At 29.9% G+C, this 11,459-nt stretch overlaps 1 long non-coding RNA gene across 1 annotated transcript; it reads right to left on the bottom strand.

Annotated features, from left to right (window-relative positions):
* Positions 1 to 5,624: 5,624 nt before the first annotated feature.
* On the bottom strand, positions 5,625 to 6,509 carry LOC145631160 (uncharacterized). Its single transcript, XR_014112357.1, has 2 exons — positions 6,091 to 6,509; positions 5,625 to 5,984 (listed from the first exon to the last, which is right to left on the bottom strand). It is a non-coding gene; the product is annotated as an uncharacterized LOC145631160 (long non-coding RNA).
* Between the last annotated feature and the right edge of the window lie 4,950 nt (positions 6,510 to 11,459).

The raw sequence follows: 11,459 nt of genomic DNA, 5'->3' as shown, positions 1-11,459 counted from the left end.
AACTTTCACCGATTTCGTAAACTCAAGCCTACCACGGACATTTATGATATTATATAATGGTCATATATGGTTCCAAACTGCATTATATATCACCTAAAATGTATCCTCTATGGTCTCAAAACTTTTTGCCATCGTGCCTCGTAACCTCAAAAATGGAAGATGTAAAGAAACTTAAGAAAAGAACAATTGAAGACGTGAAAGCCGTTTTCTTTTTTTTTGGTGTTTAGAGAGCCACAAGAGCGGGGGTGAGAATCAATCTCTTGAAATAGGGAGAGAAGCTTTAACCACTCGAGCTAATGAGCTATCCCTCAGGGGTTATTGCAATTGGAGATGTGTTCTTTGCGGATGTGGAAAAGGCAGCCAGGAGGTCCGATTGCCCAGCTCTTTGTCCAATCCTTTTAAGGGAAGGACTTTGTTGCCCTTCATTTCCGGAGGCATGGCTGTTTAAAGTTTTGGTATGTTTTTATTGAGATATTATGGGATATTATTTTGATATGGTAGAATATTATCTTGTATATTTTAGTTAACTTCCTATTTTCTTAGGATTACCAATTATTTTAAGGTTAGAAGTTGTAACTCTATATATTTTTAATGAGGATCAATGAGAAAGCAAGCCACACAATTATATATATATATATATATATATATATATATATATATATATATATATATATATATATATATATATATATATATATATATATATATATATATATATTTTTCCTCTGATTTAGCAGTTCTGTACCTTTTACTTATTAACTTTATTTTAATCATATTCAGAAGGCAGAGGTTATTATACATAAATTTATAATCAGAGTATGCTTAGATGATAAGTGGTTACGTATTGTACTGTGTTAATACTAAATCTTGTTGGATATGTATTAGTGTATCTGTTACCTCCTCCTTTCATTGCCAATCGTCCCTAAAAAAAGTAAAACACTTAAATCTTATCAACTTGAAGTTTTGAAATTTAAGTAGCAAACACTTTTCTGGTCCCAGAATAAAATTAATACCACAAAAATTAAATAAAATCATATTATGAAATTCGAATAAAAAAAAAAAAAAAGTTAAAAAGGATATATTATTGTATAATATTCCATATTAGTTAAGCATTACTCTGTAATAAAAAAAAACTTTGAAAAGAATGCAATTACTATGTGATGCAGACATATTCAAAAACTGTAAATCAAAATTCTTCAACTTGTGTTTGTCTTCGGGTCGTGTAAAATGGTGGATGAGTTTGTCTCCGGCTCGTTTGTAAAGTAGGTCAATAGTAGCGTTAGGAGCCAAATCAATTCTCATTGCAGGCCCATCCTTTTCAAAGGTTAAACCACGACTTTTTCACACGTGCAATCCTTTAAGTATTCTCTTGTCTTGTTGATTTTCTCAATTACTTCCTGTATCATCTGTAGTAACAACAACAATAGTATCAATATAAAGCCTTAATCCCAATAACCAAGCCGCAAATTACTAATATCTATATATTCTACTCGTAGTAAACAAATTTGTTATCTGATTTTTATAATAACTGAGGAAAATTGGCGTAGAATCAGGGTTCAATGACAATGATTCGAATTTGTAGTTAATTGTATGCGCGACACCGTTAGAGGATAAAGCTACCATCTCCTGATGACCATCCATGCCTAAGGATTGCTTTGAATAATACCGAGGACGAAATTAAATAATAAAAACTGTAACTTCAACTGACATGTAAATTATTTGTATATATATTTTTTGAATAGCTATAAATTATTTATATCCATATTCTTGGTGAAAATAAATATATATAGACTACAAATGATTAATATATGTAAACTTTCCTTATCCTACACAATGTCAAATAATTCCATTAATTAATCTTATGCCAACTCATCATGAAATCTTATCAAACCTTCCTATAAACTTATCATATCTCAACAAATAAATTACTACCTTTGTTAACTATTTTTTTTTCAATTAATGTTTTTGTGAGTTAAGTATAAGAATGGGGACTAAGTTTTTAGTTTTTTCACCTTTTGGGACCTTAGTTTTTTTATTTCACCTTTTGGGACCTCTAGTTAATAATCCGGCAAACTAACCTAAGTTTAACTCGCCGGAGCAAAAACTTAATCCCTTCATTGAATTTCTGTACCTTTTATTAAATTTCTTGTAAAAAAACTTAGTCCCTTCACTTAATACTTAGTTTTTTCTCGGTGCTCGGATTTTATTTTTTCACTATAAGGTTTTGTTTCAAGGTTTAAAGTGATTTATGTTCTTGATAACTTCATGTTTTTTTTTTTCTTTTGATTTGATTGGTTTTATTTTCTGGATGTGTTGATTATTTATGCAATTTTTTTTTTGTATGTTTTTATGCTCTTCAATTTATTATATGATACAAAGATTTGATTTGTATGTGTTCAACTTAGAAAATTGAATTTTTTTTACGGTGTATTTTATTTGCGTATATAAAAAGAGTTTATTAGAGCTTGCTTTGTGTAGTTTAAGTTTCCTTAAAATTAATAAAAAATAAAAAGTTTATTTTTTGTTCCAGATTTAAAATTAACAAATTGGCATAGGTATGATTAACTTTATAATCAGTGTTATTTCATATTCTTATGAACATTATTAAATATTGAAATTGAATAATGACAATAATGAAAGTGGAAGCATTAATAAAAATATAAACTTAGTCCCTCACGTTTTATGAATTAAGGAAGTAAAAGTAGTAATAATTAAATTACAATGCTAGGATTACACTTTCTCGTATTTTCCACCTGTATGTGGGTTTGGGGTGTGGAAATGCTAATTTACCCTTTGTGATTTTATCGGATATGAAATCAGTTCATCATATAAGAGATTTCCCATATGGATGTGGCTCAAATGTCCCTAAAATAATCACTAAAATTGCTGGAGAATTAATTGAGTAATTGGAGGAGTGTTGTTAGGTGTGAAAATACAAATTTACCTTTTACTTTTTAGGGGACTAAGTTTTTTAATAGGGGACTATGTTTTTTAACTAAGGGACTATGTTTTTTTAACTCACCTTAGTTACTTTTTGGCCGGAAAGTGGACTCTAGGTCCCAAACGGTGAAAAAAAAAAACTTAGGTCCAAAAGGTGAAAAAATTAAAAACTTAGACCCCAATGTTATACTTAACTCATGTTTTTGTTTATTTATGTTAATCTTATGAAGAAGACAATTGCTCTAAGGAAACCTGATCAACGGGCCCGGCCATTATTATTAACATGAAAACTAAAATTGTATAAAATTTTGAAACATATACATTTGAAGCAGAAATCATGGATTTAAAGTTTTGAAACATAAAAACATCATAATAGTAACATAAATCACTATTTCGAAATGAAAACAGTACTGTAGAACATGACCACTTAAACCTTCAAATTTAAACAATAATCTTTAATTTGAAATTCAAGCACTAAATCAATAGATTAAAGCACTCAAACTTTAGAAAACATTATATAATTTAAAATCCAAGCACAAAACAAACGAATTTAAACATTAGAATTCCATTAACACTTCAATGTAAGCTCAAAATTGAAAAAAGATATCATTTTCAGCAAAAAAAATCGTCGAATTGAAATTTAATACACGAAAATATCATTTCAGACCAAAATCCAAATCCGAAATCATATAATTCCAAAATCTCCCAAAAATGCAATTATAAATCGAAAATAAACAATAAAACCATAAATCAAAACTAAAATTGTATAAAATGTAAAATAAAGCGAGAAAAACATACCTTGGTAGTTGAGGTGATAGGAAGGAATCCACAATTGAGAGCGGCGAGCAAGAAGAAGGGTGATAAATTGAAGATTTAGAATTTGGAAAAATTTTTAGGGTTCATAATTTGGGGGAAATAGGGAATTTTTATTTTTCAAGGTTCATAAGATTGTAAAATAATTTGACGTTAGGAAGTTTTAGAACAGAAAATTATGGATAAAAAAAGCTTCCTTAAAGTTACCCAATTTCAGCCTTTTTTAAATTAGACCCAACCTTTTAAAAACCCATTATTTAATAGTTCAAAACTCGCCCTATTTAAATCTTGGATGGGTAAAAACCCTTTATAAAAGGGCTGACCAAGGCTTTAAATGGGCCCCTAACCCATTAAACAGGTGGAGCCTCCTATTATTCAAAGTTTTAAACGAAAGAATAGAAGTTGTATTTTCTGAATTTGTGATGTAATTTTTTTTTTTTTTTTTTTTTTGAAGGTGATGTAATTAATTATTTTTATATTACATTGTCGATATCCTACATTTTTATTGGTAAACTTTTCTTAGATTATGGGTAACTTTTACAAGATTATAAGTAAACCTTTGCAATAGTATTGTCTTATAGGTAACTTATGTGATTTTAATTTTTAAGAGTAACTTTTATGACATTATATAATGGTCATATATAGTTCCAAACATACATATGATCGTTAGATAACCCCTCGAGCCTCAATACTTTTCGCCATCGGGCCCCGTAACCTCCGAAATTCCTAAAAAAGCGTGGATAATAGCCTTTAATTTTGGAATTTTTTTGACATTTTTTTCCTCCGGAAAGAAAAATTGCTGAGATGTTTACCATGGTCCCTAACACCCTCCGGGAGTCCAGTTGGGTGGGTGGAACCATCCAATTTGCCTTAAAACGGTCAATTTACCCGTTCACAACTTTCATCGATTTTGTGAGCTCAAATCACCACGGACATTTATGATATTATATAATGGTCATATATGGTTCCAAACGGCATTATATATCACCTAAGATGTATCCTCTATGGTCTCAAAACTTTTTGTCATCGTGCCTCGTAACCTCAAAAATGGAAGATGTAAAGAAACCTAAGAAAAGAACAGTTGAAGACGGGAAAGCCTTTTTTTTTTTTTTTTTTTTTTTTGGTGTTTAGAGAGCCACAAGAGCGGGGGTGAGAATCGATCTCTTGAAATAGGGAGAGAAGCTTTAACCACTCGAGCTAATGAGCTATCCCTCAGGGGTTATTGCAATTGGAGATGTGTTCTTTGCGGATGTGGAAAAGGCAGCCAGGAGGTCCGATTGCCCAGCTCTTTGTCCAATCCTTTTAAGGGAAGGACTTTGTTGCCCTTCATTTCCGGAGGCATGGCTGTTTAAAGTTTTGGTATGTTTTTATTGAGATATTATGGGATATTATTTTGATATGGTAGAATATTATCTTGTATATTTTAGTTAACTTCCTATTTTCTTAGGATTACCAATTATTTTAAGGTTAGAAGTTGTAACTCTATATATTTTTAATGAGGATCAATGAAAAAGCAAGCCACACAATTATAATTTTTTTTTTTTTTCCTCTGATTTAGCAGTTTTGTACCTTTTAATTATTAACTTTATTTTAATCATATTCAGAAGGCAGAGGTTATTATACATAAATTTATAATCAGAGTATGCTTAGATGATAAGCGGTTACGTATTGTACTGTGTTAATACTAAATCTTGTTGGATATGTATTAGTGAACCTGTTACCTCCTCCTTTCATTGCCAATCATCCCTAAAAAAAGTAAAACACTTAATCTTATCAACTTGAAGTTTTGAAATTTAAGTAGCAAACACTTTTCTGGTCCCAGAATAAAATTAATACCACAAAAATTAAATAAAATCATATTATGAAATTCGAATAAAAAAAAAAAAAAGTTAAAAAGGATATATTATTGTATAATATTCCATATTAGTTAAGCATTACTCTGTAATAAAAAAAACTTCGAAAAGAATGCAATTACTATGTGATGCAGACATATTCAAAAACTGTAAATCAAAATTCTTCAACTTGTGTTTGTCTTCGGGTCGTGTAAAATGGTGGATGAGTTTGTCTCCGGCTCGTTTGTAAAGTAGGTCAATAGTAGCGTTAGGAGCCAAATCAATTCTCATTGCAGGCCCATCCTTTTCAAAGGTTGTATAAACCACGACTTTTTCACACGTGCAATCCTTTAAGTATTCTCTTGTCTTGTTGATTTTCTCAATTACTTCCTGTGTCATCTGTAGTAACAACAACAATAGTATCAATATAAAGCCTTAATCCCAATAACCAAGCCGCAAATTACTAATATCTATATATTCTACTCGTAGTAAACAAATTTGTTACCTGATTTTTATAATAACTGAGGAAAATTGGCGTAGAATCGGGGTTCAATGACAATGATTCGAATTTGTAGTTAATTGTATGCGCGACACCGTTAGAGGATAAAGCTACCATCTCCTGATGACCATCCATGCCTAAGGATTGCTTTGAATAATACCGAAGACGAAATTAAATAATAAAAACTGTAACTTCAACTGGCGTGTAAATTATTTATATATATTTTTTTTTGAATAGCTGTAAATTATTTATATCCATATTCTTGGTGAAAATAAATATATATAGACTACAAATGATTAATATATGTAAACTTTCCTAATCCTACACAATGTCAAATAATTCCATTAATTAATCTTATGCCAACTCATCATGAAATCTTATCAAACCTTCCTATAAACTTATCATATCTCAACAAATTAATTACTACCTTCGTTAACTATTATTCTGTGCAACAAATCTAATATATATAAATAAAGTAGGCATTTTTGGAGAGCATTGAGAGCGTCACATAAGAAAAGGTATATTTTCGACCAATTAAAAATTAGATTTCTATTTTATTTTAGAATTAAAAAAATCACTCGCCACCTAAACAAAAGTAACGAATGAAATTTTAAATTTTTGTCACGTAAGTAAAAACAACGAATAGTAATTTATTAGGATTTTAATTATTTAAGAACACTAAATTTTATCATTTTTATTTGTTACAAAACTAAAAATTATCTTTAGATATTAGGATTTATATTATTTATAAAACTAAAAATTATTAGAAAAGGTATATTTTCGACCAATCAAAAATTAGATTTCTATTTTATTTTAGAATTAAAAAAATCAGTAGGTAAAAACGATGAATATAGTAGTAATTTATTAGGATTTTAATTATTTAATAACACCAAATTTTATCATTTTTATTTGTTACCAAACTAAAAATTATCTTTAAATATTAGAATTTATATTATTTATAAAACTAAAAATTATATTTTGATATTTAAAAAATATAAATTATCATTTGATGTTAATGATTTTATGTAAATATCTTATATAATATTTTCATACAAAATTTTAAAACTTATAATGCAAGAAAAAAAATTAACAGATCACCAAAAAAAATATTTATATACAAAATGTATATAAAAATTCGTGCTATCGCACGCCACATAAGCAAAAGTAATATTTCGACCAAGGAAAAATTAGATTTATATATTAATTTAGAATTTTAAATTTCAGTCGTCATTTAAGAAAAAATTAACAAATGAAATTTGAGAATTGAAAACAAAAAATAGTAATTTAAGATTTAAATTATGAAAAAAAACAAAAATTATCTTTTATATTATCTTTTATATTAGGATTTATATTATTTTAACAAATAATTAGAAATTAAAAAATTATTTTGATTTAAAACTATCCGATGAATGAGAAAATATTTATTTCAATTTATAAATTCAAGTTCTATGTACGTAAAATTTGAATAAGAATAATTTAAAACTTAAAAAAATATTTTACCTTAAATTAATGTTAAAATAATAGAATAGAAAATAAAAACAAAAAAATATTAAGAAATTACAAAAAAATATACAAAATGAAATATTTAAAAACCGTGCATCGCACAGGCTTACATCTAGTGGGTATTATTTAGTGGGTATTATTTGTGACATATAAAATATTCTTTTGTTTATAATTAATTAAGAAAGGTAGTATAAACTATAATGTCAAACTTTAAAAACCAAGCAAGTGTGGTCGTGTGGGTGTCTGAGTTTGGGTTGACACGTGTGAGTTATTTGTTTTTATTTTCTTTCTCTCTCAAAATTAAACTCATACTCGTACTCCGTACTTTTCTTTCCTTATTTTCCCACTATTAAAAACTCTTTCTCCTGATTTATTTTTCTCTCTCCTCTCCATTGCTGATATCACCTTGATTTCCAACTTTAAATTTGTTATTTCAATTTTTTGTGTATTTTCTAAAACCAAATTTGATATTTATTACGGAGTACTTTGTTCATCTATTTTTTTTTCAATTAATGTTTTTGTTTATTTATGTTAATCTTATGAAGAAGACAATTACTCTTAGGAAACCTGATCAACGGGCCGGGCCATTATTATTAACATGAAAACTAAAATTGTATAAAATTTTGAAACATATAAATTTGAAGCAGAAATCATGGATTTAAAGTTTTGAAACATAAAAACATCATAATAGTAACATAAATCACTATTTCGAAATGAAAACAGTACTGTAGAACATGACCACTTAAACCTTCAAATTTAAACAATAATCTTTAATTTGAAATCCAAGCACTAAATCAATATGATAGAGTATAAAACATATTCCTGGGCCTCAACCATCAGCTTAAGCTTTTGGTTGAGTTGGTCCACTAACATGGTATCAGAGCCAGCGTGACATAAAGGTCACAGGTTCGAATCTCATCCACCCCCCACTTTCAGGTGGAATATTAAGCGCTGGGTATGAGGAGGGCCCATGCTGCATCCACACTTCTAGCCCAAACGGGCTCTCGTGTGAGGGGGCGTGATAGAGTATAAAACATATTCCTGGGCCTCAACCATCAGCTTAAGCTTTTGGTTGAGTTGGTCCACTAACACAATAGATTAAAGCACTCAAACTTCAGAAAACATTATATAATTTAAAATCCAAGCACAAAACAAACGAATTTAAACATTAGAATTCCATTAACACTTCAATATAAGCTCAAAATTGAAAAAAGATATCATTTTCAGCAAAAAAATCGGTCACGGAAATTTTTTTAATGTTCTGATTGTATATTAAATTAGTGTACGTACATTCGTCCTTCAAATCATCAAAGCCGATTTTCGTGTACGCAATATATATGAAGTACATGCATGCTTAAGAAAACATGGTTCATGCTTGGATATTAGAAGCACTGATACATTAAATAAATTTTACTTTATCAAGAAAATATAAGGATGACCCTAAATTGGGTAATACTAAAGGGAGAACAATTGTTGGAAAAAAAATGCATGTTGATTCCGAATATATTAATAAAGAATTGAAGATGAAAGGGAAAATTATTTGATTGAAGATTTCAATAATACAGCTATGCCTCATAACATAATCTATTGCACGCCACCACCGGTACAAGTTTTCCGATAATACACGGCCCCCAATGTTAACACAACTCAGCTTTGTTCTCGTGAACGATAGCTCTCTAGGTAGTTCGGTAATAACTTCTTTCGATTTGCGTTACAATTGTTAGAGGACTGTCTCAAGTAAAAGCTTAAACTAAAGGTTGAAGGTAGCCCAAATTATATAGCCTTCAGAAGTGTGGATGCAATATGGGCCCCACCATGACCATATACTAACGCTTAATATTCCACATTAAAAGAAGGGGTAGATGATGAGATTTGAACTTATGACAACCTTTATGTCACATTGGCTTTTAATACCATGTTAAACTGACCAATAATAGCGGATCTACGAAAGCACAAAGGGTAGCACATGCTACTCCTAAAAAAATGAAGAAAAAAATAAAAAAGAAGAAGTTTAAAGAGACCTGTTATTTAAAAAAAAAAAAAAACAGGTCTCTTTGAGGCTGCTATAACAAGTGTCAACACACTCGGTGCTTTGAGTTTTTTTTTTTCTCCCTTTGAAGTTATGTACTCAATTCTAAACACTTTAAGGCAATGCAAGTTGATTTTCTTAAATGTCATCAAGGTTAAGAGAGCACCGCAAGTGCTTAAAAATGATTGCTGAAGGTCAACAGCTGTCTGAAATAAAGCTCATGGCCTCATGTGGGATTGAAGGGATCTTTATGTCTCAAATTTGATTTACTATATACAATTCACTCATTGGTTGTGCAATACATTCAATTGATCAAGAAAATCTACGACACTAGTTCAAATTGAAAATTGGCGTAGAGTCGGGGTTCAATGACAATGATTCGAATTTGTGGTTAATGGTATGCGCGGCACCAACCATGCCTAATGATTGCTTTACAAACAAATATAATACCGAGGACGAAATCAAATAATAAAAACAGAAACTTCAATTGGCGTGTAAATTATTTATATCCATATTCTTGGTGAAAATAAATATACATAGACTACTAACATAATGTAAACTTTCCTAATCCTACACAATGTTAAATAATTCCATAAATTTATCTTATGCCAATTCATCATGATATCTTATCAAATCTTCCCGTAAACTTATCATATCTCAACAAATTAATTAATACGAGGTACAAGTGTACAACCCTAAAGTCAAACTTTACAATAAACTCACTGAACTCAACCCATATTAAGCAAGTGTGGGTGTTCGAGTTTAGGCTGACACATGTCAGCTTATTTGTTTACTCGATGTTATGCATTTTCTCTCTCCTTTCTTTCTCTCTCATCCCCTCTCAAAATTAAATTCATACGAAATACTTCCTCTATTTTTATTTAGTTACAACACACCACTTTGGCACCCATGTTAAGGAAGATATTAGACTAGGTAAACGGATAGATTAATTTACAAAATTTTAACACCTATAAGAAGAAAGGGATAAGTTGCTACGGTTTAAATTTCATAGCTTAATTCATTCGTTTACCTAGTTTAATCACCTCATCGATAAACGTGATAAAAGTTGTATTGCATGTATAAAAAAAACAGAGGAAGTACTTTTCTTTCCTTATTTTCCCACTTTTGATTTTTTTTATCTATGTTGGAAAAAAGTACATGTTGATTCCATGAAAGTAAATAGACAAATCAAGAACTTCCCCAGAACAAATTCGATCGCCACACTCGAATCAAAAACCTGTTCTCCTTCTGTTGTGTCGTGGTTTGAAACCCACTGACTTAAAAGCGAAATACGACACCATTTGTACAAGTATTCTAGTGACGCACGCCCCCCCAAGTTTTACACAACGACCTCCCTAATTCGTGTACCCAAATTCGAAGGTTGGAATTGCTCAAGAACTGTTCAGATCTCAAAAGGGTAGGCTTGTGTTTATGTGTTTAGGGTTCAATAAATTTTTTTTCATAAATAAGAAGACAATACTCATATTTATATGTATCCTAAAAATAGGAGACAAATAAACAAACCCACTCAAGCAAATTAGGTGGGCCCGGTCGGGCAACGGCCCACCCGATCGTCCGCGAGTATTCCTCAGATAGTTTAATCCCCCACGAGTGCGGATCATCAGGCCTTGTAATTATCCGATTGCATTACCATTTCCAACAGTATAAGCTTAAAAATAGAATTTGAGTACGTTCCCTTATCATACCTTAATTTTATGATGTGTATTTTTAAAGCCGAGCTTATCAAAACTTAATTATTTTTATAAATGATTGAAAATAAGTGAACAAAACCTTAAAATACTAGTTTTAATTGCTCAACTACTATTATTTTATGTTAATATTT

Source organism: Chenopodium album, chromosome 5, assembly GCF_948465745.1.
Source record: "Chenopodium album chromosome 5, dcCheAlbu1.1, whole genome shotgun sequence".
NCBI lineage: Eukaryota > Viridiplantae > Streptophyta > Magnoliopsida > Caryophyllales > Amaranthaceae > Chenopodium > Chenopodium album.
The sequence above is the reverse complement of the archived record's forward strand: the minus strand, read 5'-3'. Positions and strand labels throughout refer to the sequence as shown.